Source organism: Vipera ursinii (assembly GCF_947247035.1).
Source record: "Vipera ursinii genome assembly, chromosome: 1".
NCBI classification, from domain to species: Eukaryota; Metazoa; Chordata; class Lepidosauria; order Squamata; family Viperidae; genus Vipera; species Vipera ursinii.
The window spans coordinates 27,193,729-27,206,639 of record NC_139512.1 but is presented as its reverse complement, the minus strand read 5'-3'; the positions used below and the strand labels follow the sequence as shown (position 1 = coordinate 27,206,639).

General features: G+C 40.4%; 1 protein-coding gene across 2 annotated transcripts in view; it reads right to left on the bottom strand.

The window, feature by feature from the left end:
• The window catches only part of PPM1A (protein phosphatase, Mg2+/Mn2+ dependent 1A), a 38,629-nt gene extending 25,822 nt beyond the window's left edge, over positions 1-12,807 (bottom strand). For both annotated transcript variants that reach the window (XM_083370279.1, XM_083370280.1), the window contains exon 1: positions 12,423-12,807. The gene's annotated coding sequence lies outside the window, so the exon portion shown is untranslated. The remainder of the gene's footprint in view (positions 1-12,422) is intronic.
• Between the last annotated feature and the right edge of the window lie 104 nt (positions 12,808-12,911).

Sequence of the window (12,911 nt, the reverse complement as noted above, 5' to 3'; positions counted from 1 at the left end):
CCGGAGACAGCCTTCCCGGGCTGCCCGCGGCTCAGCTGAGTTATTTTCGCCCGAAACAGTGCCGATCAGCTGTTCGGGCGAATTTGAAGCCCCCTCCTCGGGAGAAGAGGAGGGGGTGAGCCCCCAGGTAGGGGTCGAGTTCTCCGGAGCCGCCTGAGCTTATGGCTTGGGCGGCTGAAGGATTGAACTCCCCCGTAGCCTGGGCTGCTCCCAGCTGGCCAGCGCCTCTGCTCCTGATTTCTTGGAGCAGAGCCAGGCGTCTGTGACCACCCCTGCTTGAAGGAATGACTATGGATTAAAGGAGCAGGCAGAGCGGTACAAGAGGAAAAGGTGAAGAGGATTATTATATTTTACTCTCCAGCTTGATGGACTTTTTTGAATTTTAAATCTGAAGTGAAAGTGCGTCACAATTGAAAGTAAAAGATGGCGGCTAAACCACCCCCTAAAACTCTTCGGAGTGCTGGAACTTCTCCGGTGCAACAATCATTATTGCAGGCGTTGCATCCTCCTGATGTATTGACATCGAAGGACTTACAAGATGCTCTTGAAAAACACACCCAGGTAATTTTGGAATTAATTAATGATAGATTTGCACAAATGGAGGAGAAATTGGAGAAGAGGATGGAGGAGAGGATGGAACAGAAGTTTAGAGTGATGAAGGTAGACATCTTGTCTTCAGTGTATAAAGTGGCTGGGTGTGTGGAAGAATTGGAGGAAAAACTAGAAGACTTGAATCAAAAGAATGCTATATTAGAAGCAAAAGTATTGGAGAATGAAGACAAAATGGATAAGGAACTGAGTCTTGCTCAATATTACCAGATGCAGTTTGCCATTAGAATTAGAGGCTTAAAGGAGAATAATAAGGAAGATCTAAAGCAGCTGGTTTCTGAGGCTTTCGAAGTAGTACTGAAACAGCCAGCATCTGAAATAAAAGGAGGTATGGATAAAGTGTTTCGTGTGAATTCATGGATTGCTAGACAGAGAAAGTTGCCTAGAGATGTGGTGGTTTATTTTGCAAAAAGGGAAACTAGAGATGAAGTTATACGAGCTGCTTACGATACTAAAGTTGTGATTGCTAATCAAGAAGTTTTGGTCCTAAAAGAAATTCCTCCAAAGATTTTAAGGAGAAGGAAGGATTTTACATTTCTTGTGCAAGAGCTCAAGCAACGAGATATAAGGTTCAGATGGGAGATCCCAGTTGGGTTGATGGTGACGCACGAAGGTAAAAGGTACCGTCTGGTTACTGTGATGCAAGCGCGTGATTTCTACAATAATGTTTTAAAAGCAACGCCATTAACACTTCTGGAAGCTGCAAAGGGTTCTGGAGAAGGAGTACATCAAGAGGCCGAAGATGGTCAGATAGAAGACAACGGTGTTGGAGGAGATCAAGTTACAACTTCGTTGGATGATCCTATAGAACAGAGGGTGACGCGTGCTGCTTCAAAACGATTCAAAAAGAGAAAATAGCAGGATTTGCAGAAGTCTATGGAATTTTTACAACGTACTTATAGTCAAGTAATGGGAGGTGGGAAAAGATTTGGGTGTAGACGCAATATATTTTTATATGTGGTGGATTTGTGGAAAGGTGGAGGCTTTTTGGATGAAAGTTTGGTGGAATATACAGAAGATTCTTAAATGGAGGTTAAAGTTTTGTTCGCAATCTTTTTCTTTTTCTTTTTTGTTTGGAATAATTATAGATGTGGCAGCAAGACTTTTGATAGCTCACTACTGGAAGAGGAACTGCCGATTATAGAAGAGTTGACTTTAAAGTTTTCTGATTTGGTTGAGGTGGCGAAGATTTTGGTCAATTTGAAAGATTATTTGTAAGAATGTTATATTATGGAATGGACAAAAGGGATGGAGTCTATTTAGGATAAGTATAGGGTTAAGAAGTATTATAGTATTTGAATAACTCTTTTTTCCTTTTTTTCCTTTCTATCTTGGGGTTGTCTTTTTTTTGTTTTTTTGTTTTTAATATATATTTAATATTATTAAGGTTTGTTTTATCCTATATAAGCTAGAGAGTGATAGATCTGAGAGTTTAGGGTTGTTGGCTTATGGTTGTTTATGTTTGCTTTTTTTTTATATATATACCTTGTATTTAGCTCTGGGAAGTGGGGGGGAAGGGGGGGAGGGGGAGAGGAAGGGGGGAGGGAGAAGGGAGGGGGAGGGGGGATTTGTAAGGGGAAAAATTGTATGTTAAAACTTTTTAATAAAAAAAAACAAACACTAAGTGCTACATAAACAATATTAATAACATTTGCTCCTAATCCTACAATTTGTTCTCATTTCAGCCACCATGCATTGGTCATCTCACCACCCATGACATTAATTATGGTGTCCGGAACTTTTGAAGCTGTGTAATATGACATAAAATTAGGGACCACCTGCTGCCGGCGTCAACTTCCCTCCGCCCTGTGCGCTCCCAGAGAGGGCCTCCTCAGGGTGCCACCGGTCAGAGAATGTCGTCTGGTGGCCCCCAGGGGGAGGTCCTTCTCTGTGGGCGCCCCGGATTTATGGAATCATTTGCCGGTTGAGCTCCGGATGGCACCTGACCTTCGCTCCTTCCGACGTGATCTGAAGACTTATTCGAACAAGCCGGCCTGGCCTGATGGGGGATGGGCTTAGGTTTTATTGCTATTTTAAATGTATTTTAATCTACTGTTTTAACATGGGCATCTTGTTTAATTCTTTTTTAGTTTTTGTATTCCTGTACTTTTATATGTTTGCCCTGTTCACCGCCCTGAGTCCTTCGGGAGAAGGGCGGTATACAAATAAAATTATTATTATTATTATTATTATTATTATTATTATTATTATTATTATTATTATTATTATTATTATTATTATTATTATTATCTCTCAAATGATGTACTGCAATGTAGGCTGCTCTACATGGGGTTACCATTAAAGAGTATCCAGAAACTGAAACTGGTGCAGAATGCAATTGTGCAAAGAGTTCTGGGTACCCCTAGGGTTGTACATGTAACACCTCTGCTATACAAGTTGCATTGGGTGTCACTTTGCTTCTGGTCAATTCAATATGGTAGTTATCATCTTTAAAGCCCTTCAAGGCATAGATCAGGGTACCTGGGAAACTGTCTCGTCCCAGTTGTCCCAGCTGCTCAGGCAGAGAGGTCATGCTATGGATCCTGTCAATTAAAAAATTACAACTGGCGAGATCTAGGAAGAGGATCTTCTATGCCCGTGGTGGCAAACCTATGGCAGGCGTGCCACAGGTGGCACACAGAGCCCCCCCTGTTGGCACATGTGCCGTTGCCCCAATCATAGGCCTTCAGCTGGGTTTTATAAAACCTTTTCACTTTAGGCCTCCGCCACCCTGTGCAAAAAAAAATGGCTATGTTCATTTTGCTCTATAGGTTCATGGTGACCTAACCCTAACCCTAAGTGGAATTTTCCTCCAATGGGGTTTTCCCATGTATTTTACCAGGAAACATAGATGGGGCAGCCTAAAAAGGTAAGTGCCCTCCTAACCATACCCAAGCACTCTGAGTTTGTTGGCGATGTCCATTTTGCTCTATGAGTTCATGGTGACCTAACCCTAACCCTAAGTCCATGGTGGCAGACCTATGGGACGTGTGCCACACATGGCATGTAGAGCCCTTTCTGTGGGCATGCATGCCGTCACCCCAGTCCTAGGCCTTCAGCTGGCTTTTATAAAACCTTTTCGCTTTAGGCCTCCGCGTGCAAAAAAAAAAAGGTTCAATCAATCAATTTCAACTTCTTGCAGGGGGAAAAAAAGATCTCGCAAAATTGGAATTGATTGAACTTTTTAGTCCCACCCGGTCTGCCGTTACCACCGCAGCCACACCCACCCAATCAGCCACGCCCACCCGGCACCCGACGATACATAAGTGGGTTTTGGGTCGCAGTTTGGGTACTCGGTCTCTAAAAGGTTCGTCATCACTGTTCTATGCCATTGCCCCTGCATCTTATCCCTAGAGGTGAGGCTTCGCTTTTGTGAAGAGGGTTAAGGCATGGGTCTGCCAATTATAATGAGTGTCTAAGAATGTTATGCAACCCTGGGGATGGCTGGTGGCTTGAGGGTATTTTTTTCCACCTTAACCTTTTAACCTTGTTCTTAAAATTGATTTTTTAGTTTTAACTTACAAAATTTTATCTTTTTTAAAACTCTGTTTTTAATTGCTTTTAATCACATTATTATTTTATTATGTTGTAAGCTGCTCAATATAACTTATGTGAGATGCATAGTGTAGAGATTTGATAACTAAGTACAAGATTACAAATTAAATGTAATACAGTGTAAAAAATCAACACCACTTAATTCACACAGTATGATGATTCCATTCTTTAGTGCATATATGGAACAAGATATCTTTGCATCACTAAAATCTACATTTTTCTAAACTACTCAATATAGACAACATAAGAAATATTGGAATGATTTTAGATTTCATTTCCAATATTAAAATGCTAATAGTTAATAATTTAGTTAATAATTTGATATACTATAAATAGCATCTGAACATTGTCCTAAAGACACATAAAAACATCCATGGGATTTGCTATATTAGACTATTATTTATTATGTGTGTAGAACACTGGCTTCATGACTTGCCACATAGTTTTTTTCTGTTTTTGTTTGTTTATACTTCAAGACTTCAAACTATTCCAACTATTTAAACCATGGGTAGGCAACCTTGGCTCTTTTATGTCTCGTGGACCTCAACTCCCAGAGTCCCTGAGCTATCATGGCTCAGCTTGGAAACCTCTCCCTTTCTCTCAGCGTGGCTGGCTCAGGAATTCTGGGAGTTCATGAGTCATAAAAGAGCCGAGGTTGCCTACCCAATTTAAACTATAGATACTATATTAACATCCTAGGTATAATTATTTGATCCATAATATAAACTGAAATCAGTATTCTGTTATTTTCTGATATACAATGCTAAGATAGAGAGGTTTTATGAGCTGATATGGTTCAGGGGACCAGATGTCTTAAAAATTTTGAAATGTTTCAAGCTCAAAACATGAAGTGACACAGAAATCATGCAGTTTCGTTACCACTATTTATAATGCACGTAAGTCCTTGACTTATGACTGTAATGGAGTCTGCCCATCATGGCCGTAAGTCATGACAGTCATAAATCGGGTCACCATGTGACTGGTCTAATTTTACAACCATTTTTGTGGCAGTCATTAAGCAAATGATGCTGGCTTTTAAGTGAACGAATGGTTTGCTATGGGCTGGTATTGCAGACACTGGAAGTAATTTTTTTCAGCAAAACTGTTGTATAAAGAGGTTGTGTAACTAAGGGGTGCTTCAAACATCCATAAATGTGGGCTGATTGAGTACCTGACATGCAATCATGTGACCACAGGGGTGGCACAGCCATTGGAACTTCAGAACCAGGTTGCAAATATGCCCATGTAGGTTCACTGTAACTCTGAATGGACACCAAGTGACCAATCATAACTTGAGAACTACCTGCAGAAGTGTGATCCCATTACTGAAAAACATTAATCTGGTTGGCCCAATCCAAAATTCTAATTTAAAACATAACTTGTATGTCATCTGGACATGAGTTATTCAACTGTTAACTCTTCCTCCATGTAGGTAATTAAGAATGGTTGAAAAGTAGAAGTATTTCTGTGACAGCATCTCCAATTCCATTTTTCACCCTATATTACAAAGCTCTTTAATGAAGCAAAGGAGTGGGAGAAAGATTAGGATTTCCACATCCAACATTCAATCACAACATGATTGGATACCATGCAACTGGATATTTGTTTTTATAATGCAAAAAATGATCCCTTACCACTCACAACAAAAATGGCTGAGAAATTAGATAGAACTAAAGGGTGAATACAGCTGCCAGAGATGGTACTGCATGTTGTCTAAGACACACATCATGGATAAGCACAGTTTAGCATTAGATGCTAACATGTCTGTAAGTCTTAAAGATTGTTATGGTTAGGAGTGAAAATCCTTACTTCCCACAGGATTTGAAACTGTCACTGATTATCTCAAATAATAAGACATAAATAAAAGAGTTAATATTGGTAAACACCTGAGTCCAACTAAAACCAGGTGAGAACAGATCATACTCATTCCCTATTTTATTTCTGAGATAACTCATCCAGCCAAATTCCTTATACAACCAAAGTCAAATTTAAAGTGCCACAAACCTTGTTTTGTTTTGAAAATCAATTCTGTTAGACCTTTTTTTATGCAAGAGAGTTACAGTCAGATGAATAGTCCAGATGCATATCTAGAAAACTATATGAAAGCCTGAATAAATCAAAGTTTGAATAAAAGTTAAGGTAAATAGGGAGACTGTTGATTTTAGATCTGATGAAATCATTAATCTCCTAGTATAATGGAATTCAACTACTAGACTTCCAGTGCAAAAGACAGAATCCGTATTGTTAAGGGTTTTAGAAATGCATAAAATCCCATTCCAATTTCACATATGGGTACAATTCCACGCAGGTTTAACTAACATTCTGTTTTAATGAACACCCTCCCAAATTAATACATTACATCGAAATTTTACTGTATGCTGCTTTTAAGGAAGTCATTAGTTTCAACCTCAGTTTCTCATCTGTATAATGGGAACTTTTTCTGCACTGAGAAGTTAAAGAAAGTAAACCATTCTTTACATACCATTACTTAGAATCCTTTATATTAATTCTATTTTAGGGAGTAAAAATTAGCAAAACCTGATTGCGAAATTATTTCATAATAGGTTGATTTTAAAGGATTGAAGTGGAATTTTCCAGAGGTGATATTGCATTGAAGACAATCCTGCTCCACTGGATAGAAAGCACTATTCTGCTATGTTTAGAATTAGCCTTTATCAACTTGTACATATAAATATTGCTCTTATCTGGCTTTTTTTTGGGGGGGGGAAACTGTTCTAGAGTAAAATTATTAGCTATATTATATTGCCATGTAAGCCTTTTTCTCCAGATTATGCTTTCAAAAAAATATTCCTACTATTTACAGTTTGTTAAGAGAATGGAAAGAAAGCTATCAACTGTTTTTTTCCAGACTCTAGATAGCCAAGACTCCAGAGATTTGAAATCTTCATTCTTAGAACTTGACAACAAAATACTGTCACAATTATGTTACTATTATAATAAATAATCCCTTTGGGAAACAACTTGTTGATATAAATAAATCTGATTATTTGTTAACTCTTAACAAATATGTTAAGAAAATGTTTTATGCTTTTCCAACCATAAATATTAATATTTATAGTCATTTCTCAATAAACTGTATATTATTCTTTTACAGACCTATAAAATTAATCTACAAGTAAAACAATAATTACTTTGACTTGCTACTTGCTGAAAACTTGCCAATGTTATTATCTATTAGTTAGATTACTATAAGCTACTTTTATGGGAGCTGCACTTGGCACAACAGGCAGCTGCTGTACAGCATGTTGACCAGCACTAGTTGCTATAACGCTTATTTTGCCAGAGATATACAAGCTGCTAATAAGCTTCCAGGCCTGATTCAAAGTGCTGATCAAGCTTCATACAGCTTGGCCCCTTGCTATAATCAGTAGTAGTATTCCATCTTTACTTTGTGTAGTTCAAAATAAAATACATAATGCTTCCCCCCCCCCAACATTCTCATGGGCTGAGTTGAGAGTGAGAAACTGGCCCAAAATCACCAAAGTAATGTTCACGCCTAAGGGAGGAGTAGAACTTACAGTCTTCTGGATTCTAGTCCTATACTTTTAATCATTGCATCAAATTGGCTCTCTTGCCATGTTTACAACTTTTTCAAGTAAACTACATCCATCCTACTAGTTCTGAGAAAAAGGATGCTTAGGCACCCACTTTCTGAGCAACCATGCAGGAAGCTGAGATCTGAAAAATGCATCGAGATGTTGCATCCCCCTCCCATGCCAAGAGCATGCCTGTGAGATCAGGTTAAATCCTACCCTTTTCTGTAGGAAAATGGTAAAGGCAGTTCTCATGCAGTAAACATTTGGATAAGTAATTAGAATTAGAAGTAATATTTTTTTTTCATCTGATATATTGTGATAAGTGCTTTAATATATCTCTTTAATTCTCCTTCCAAAGATGAGGATAGCTTTGACACTACTGGCTTTTCATAAGGCCCTAAAGACTTGGTTCTGTGCCTCAGCATGGAGCACAAGTGTGCACAGGCACTTGTTTTTCAGTAGTCTTAGCAATTTGAGTTGTTTCTCTGCTGCCTGCATTTTATTTAATTTTTTATTTTAATTCTGTTTGCCATCCAGTGTCACGTTTAGATGAGTGGGCCATATGAATTGGATAAAATATATTGTAAGCTACCTTAGTCCCTAAGGTGCTTTTTCAAGAGGCAACTAGACTTTCTTGTTTTTCTTTGAAGACGTTTCACTTCTCATCCAAAAAGCTTCTTCAGCTCTGAACTGAAGAAGCTTCTTGGATAAGAAGCAAAACATCTTTAAAGAAAAACAAGAAATTCTAATTGCCTCTTGAAAAAGCACCTTTGAGACAACCATGACCTGAATGACTGAGAATCTCCATTGACATTAAGCCGCCTAGAGTTTTTCAGCACACAGAACATAAATTACTATTTTATTTAAGCTCTATATGTAAGTGACTCTGTACAACATAATAAAATCATATAAATACATGAATTAAAGCATAGCTTAAAAAGCAGCTGAAAAACAGGTTAAAATACTTTCTACTACAAGCCTTATACCCTGATATGAAAATTCATTCTGAAGCTTTGTTGTTGTTAGTTGCGAAGTCGTGTCCGACCCATTGCGACCCTATGGACAACGTTCCTCCAGGCCTTCCTGTCCTCTACCATCTTCTAGAGTCCATTTAAGCTCACACCTACTGCTTCAGTGACTCCATCCAGCCACCTCATTCTCTGTCGTCCCCTTCTTCTATTGTCCTCAATCTTTCCCAGCATTAGGCTCTTCTCCAGTGAGTCCTTCCTTCTCATTAGGTGGCCAAAGTATTTGAGTTTTAGCTTCAGGATCTGGCTTTCTACAGGGTTGATCTCCTCTAGGACTGACCGGTTTGATCGCCTTGCAGTCCAAGGGACTCACAGGAGTCTTCTCCAGCACCATAGTTCAAAGGCTTCAATTCTTTGGCGCTCAGCCTTTTTTATGGTCCAGCTTTCACTGCCATACATTTATTTATTTTTATTTTTTATTTTTATTACATTTATATCCCGCCCTTCTCCGAAGACTCAGGGCGGCTTACAAGCTTAGCAGTAGCCTTCATTCTATGTATATGCCTGCTTGTTAGGGCTTTCACACACACCCCAAGCGGCATTATTACAAAGTCAGCTTAATTGCCCCCAACAATCTGGGTCCTCATTTTACCTACCTCGGAAGGATGGAAGGCTGAGTCAACCTTGAGCCTGGTGGGATGTGAACCTGCACTAATTGCAGGCAGCTGGTGTTACTTAAGGAGGCATCAGCCTACTGCTCCACCAAGGCTGGGAAGACCATAGCACTATACGCACTATACGCACTTTTGTTGACAGGGTGATGTCTCTGCTTTTTTAGTGTGCTGTCTAGATTTGCCATGGCTTTCCTCCCCAGGAGCAAGCGTCTTTTAATTTCTTGGCTACAGTCCCCATCTGCAGTGATCTTGGAGCCCAGGAAAATAAAATCTGTCACTACCTCCATTTCTTCCCCATCTATTTGCCAGGAATTGAGAGGGCCAGATGCCATGATCTTGGTTTTCTTAATGTTTAGTTTCAACCCAAGTTTTGCACTCTCCTTCTTCACTTGCAACAAGAGGCTCTTTACTTCCTCTTCACTTTCTGCCATTAGAGTGGTATCATCTGCATATCTTAGGTTGTTGGAGTTTCTTCCGGCAATCTTAATTCCAAGTTTTGATTCATGTAGCCCTGCCTTTCTCATGATGTGCTCTGCATATAAGTTAAATAGGCAAGGCGACAGTATACAGCATTGCCGGACTCCTTTCCCAATTTTGAACCAATCAGTGGTTCCGTGTCCAGTTCTCACTGTTGCTTCTTGGCCTGCATATAGGTTTCTCAAGAGACAAATAAGATGGTCTGGTATGCCCATCTCTTTAAGGACTTGCCACAGTTTGTTATGATCCACACAATCATTCTGAAGCTTACTCTGCTTTAAAAAATAAATTCTTTAAATTGTCAGCACCAGAACTGTGTAGATTCTATAATCAAGATGTAGAAAAGTAAAACTTCGTAATTCAGCATTCCAGCTTTCTCAACTTTCAATTTTTCCCCAGTTTTAAAGCTAAGACAATATTTAAGATATAGGAACTACATATAATCAAATCTAGGAATGAGAAGATGAAGCAATACTTTTATAGCTCAGGGTTCCAATATGACTTCTTTCTCCTCAATGCTAAAAGCTACGTGAATACAGTATAAATTAAATGCATGCAAGTGTACTTGGGCAAGTCACAAAATTTGACTAAAATGACTATATTAGCTAGACCAAGACAAAGCCTGTATCCTAAATTACAGAATTACTCTTAAAACAGGGTTCTAAATAATAAATTACCACACATCTACATACCATTGTGCTGTAGATTAAAAAATACAGATTACGTTAGCAGAGACTACACCAAGCCATAGTAACTTGTACAATATCTTAAACTGCAAAATTACTGCTAAAAGAAGGCTTTTAAAGAATTACGATGTATCTACATCCCATTGGGCATATTCAGTCACCTGAAAATAATGGTGCCTACAGCCTCTATTGACTATGCCAAATATAATAAAAAGGAAAATCATTTACATTTTTCTGTTTTATGCATTTCTCCTTCCCATTTTTAAAAAAGGAGCAGTAATAACTATGCAATTAGGAAGTATAAGGTAATAATTAAGGCACATTGCTTTATAAATATTGTACGTTTCAATTTATTCATTAAATTGGATCAAGCAGAAATCTTCTCTTATTAGGATATATATGGAATCTTATAAACAATCATATCTTATATAGAATCTTATAAACAGTCATCTCTGTCTGATTGACAGAACACTTGCAGCAGGAGGGGAAAGTATGACTTTAATCATGCTTAATAAAGCTTGGCAGACAATGAGTTCTTCGCCCACTTCTGTCTCTCCAGAGAAAGAAACAACATCATGCTACGTCATCACTGGACTGAGTTGACAAGAACAATGAACACAGAGAAATCAGATCCAAAACAAAGGGAGTCTAAACTCATTTAAGAACTTTCTACCACAAATGTATGGAAAACACCATAAACTATTAGCATACAAAACATAGCTGGAAACGTATTACATTAAAATGGAACCGGCTTTTCTTCTAAACAAACCTGCCTTTGAATGCATTTAGAACTTTTGCAAGATGTACCACATTTGAATATTGCTAAAATGCGCTTTAGTCACATACACGTATTTCTAAAATATATATGCCTCCTACACACGTTTTTAAAAGCCTATGCAAATAATGGTATCTGCAAAGCTGCTCTGCATGCATTATATACCCCTACACATTTTAAAATATATTCTGGATCTGTGATTTTTAATATAAAGTTAATATACATATATTTCACACATACACGGAGCAGCAGTTTGTACATATTTGTCTGGTCTTAACCAATGCCTGAGTAGGTTTCAGAATTTTCATTTTAGATCACTATAGCGTGCCTCTTACCGACTATACACTTTTCTCTTTCAAATACAAGCAGGAAGGGGTGGGACCGAAGAAGAAAGCCACCCCAAACTGAAGGCACGCATGTTCTACCTCTTGTCACTCTATTCCAGCGTTTCCCAACCTTAGGAACTTGAAGATGCGTGGACTTCAACTCCCAGAATTCCCCAGCCAGCATAGCTGGCTGGGGAATTCTGGGAGTTGAAGTCCACGCATCTTCAAGTTCCTAAGGTTGGGAAACGCTGCTCTATTCCCTAACTTCATCTTTTTCTGCTGTCTGCCCTTACGTGGGCCTCGAAGGTACGGTCTTTTAGTTTACTCCTGTATTAAAGTCCTCAACAGAGCAACAAATCATCAATGACAATGCGACGCACGGTTCTAAACAATACCAATCCAGTGATTAACGAGCAACGACAGCGCGATTAAGGTGAACCATAATACGAGTCTATAGGGGAGAGAAGAGAAGCCGCCGGCACCACCTCAACAACAACAAAAAACACAAACGCAGCGTAGGCTGCCCTGACGTATCAAAATTCCCTCAAGCGAAGCCTCCATCAACCCCCTTCTCCGTCAAATGCCAGCTGGTAACGAGGCAGGGGCGATATTTCTGGGATTACGACGACACCGCGCCCCCTCCCCTCCGCCCGCTTCAAATCCCCACATGTACAAGCAGGTCGTGGCTCTCGCTTCTCCCGCTTCTCTAGGCCCCGAGCTCCCAAGCGGCGGGCGGCGGCCTCCACCTTCTCCCAGGCAGGCCTTCGCACGACCTCGGCCACCGCAGCGGCTTACCTTTCAGTCCAGGCGAGCCAGGAGAAGAGAAGGCTACCAGAAGGGGGGTCGGAAGGATAGCACTGAGTGGTCCGGGCCGAGCCGAGCCGAGCCGAGCCGGCGAAGGCGCCTTTCCCTCAGTTCATTCGCACGGCAGAGACGGCGACGACAACCACGGCCGCAGAGGCTGGGGCTGTTCCTGCTGCTGCTCCTCCTCGTTGCTCCTAAGGAACCGAGCGCTCATCTCTCCTGCCTGCCTGCCTGCCTGCCCCGCTCCCTTCGCTCTTCCTCCAGCTTCTCTCTCTCTCTCTCCCGCGCCCCCTCCCCGCAGTCTTTCCTTCTCACGGCGGCGTCCTCCGGGCTCGCCTGCCCGCTCAGCCTCCCACGACGCCCCGCTTCTTTTGCTCCTTCTCCTCCTCCCTCCCCCCCCTCCCGCCCGCCCAGCGCCGCTCAGCTCAGCTCCTCTAGGCAGGCGGACTAACGAGAGAGCGAAGATGGCGCACGCGCAGC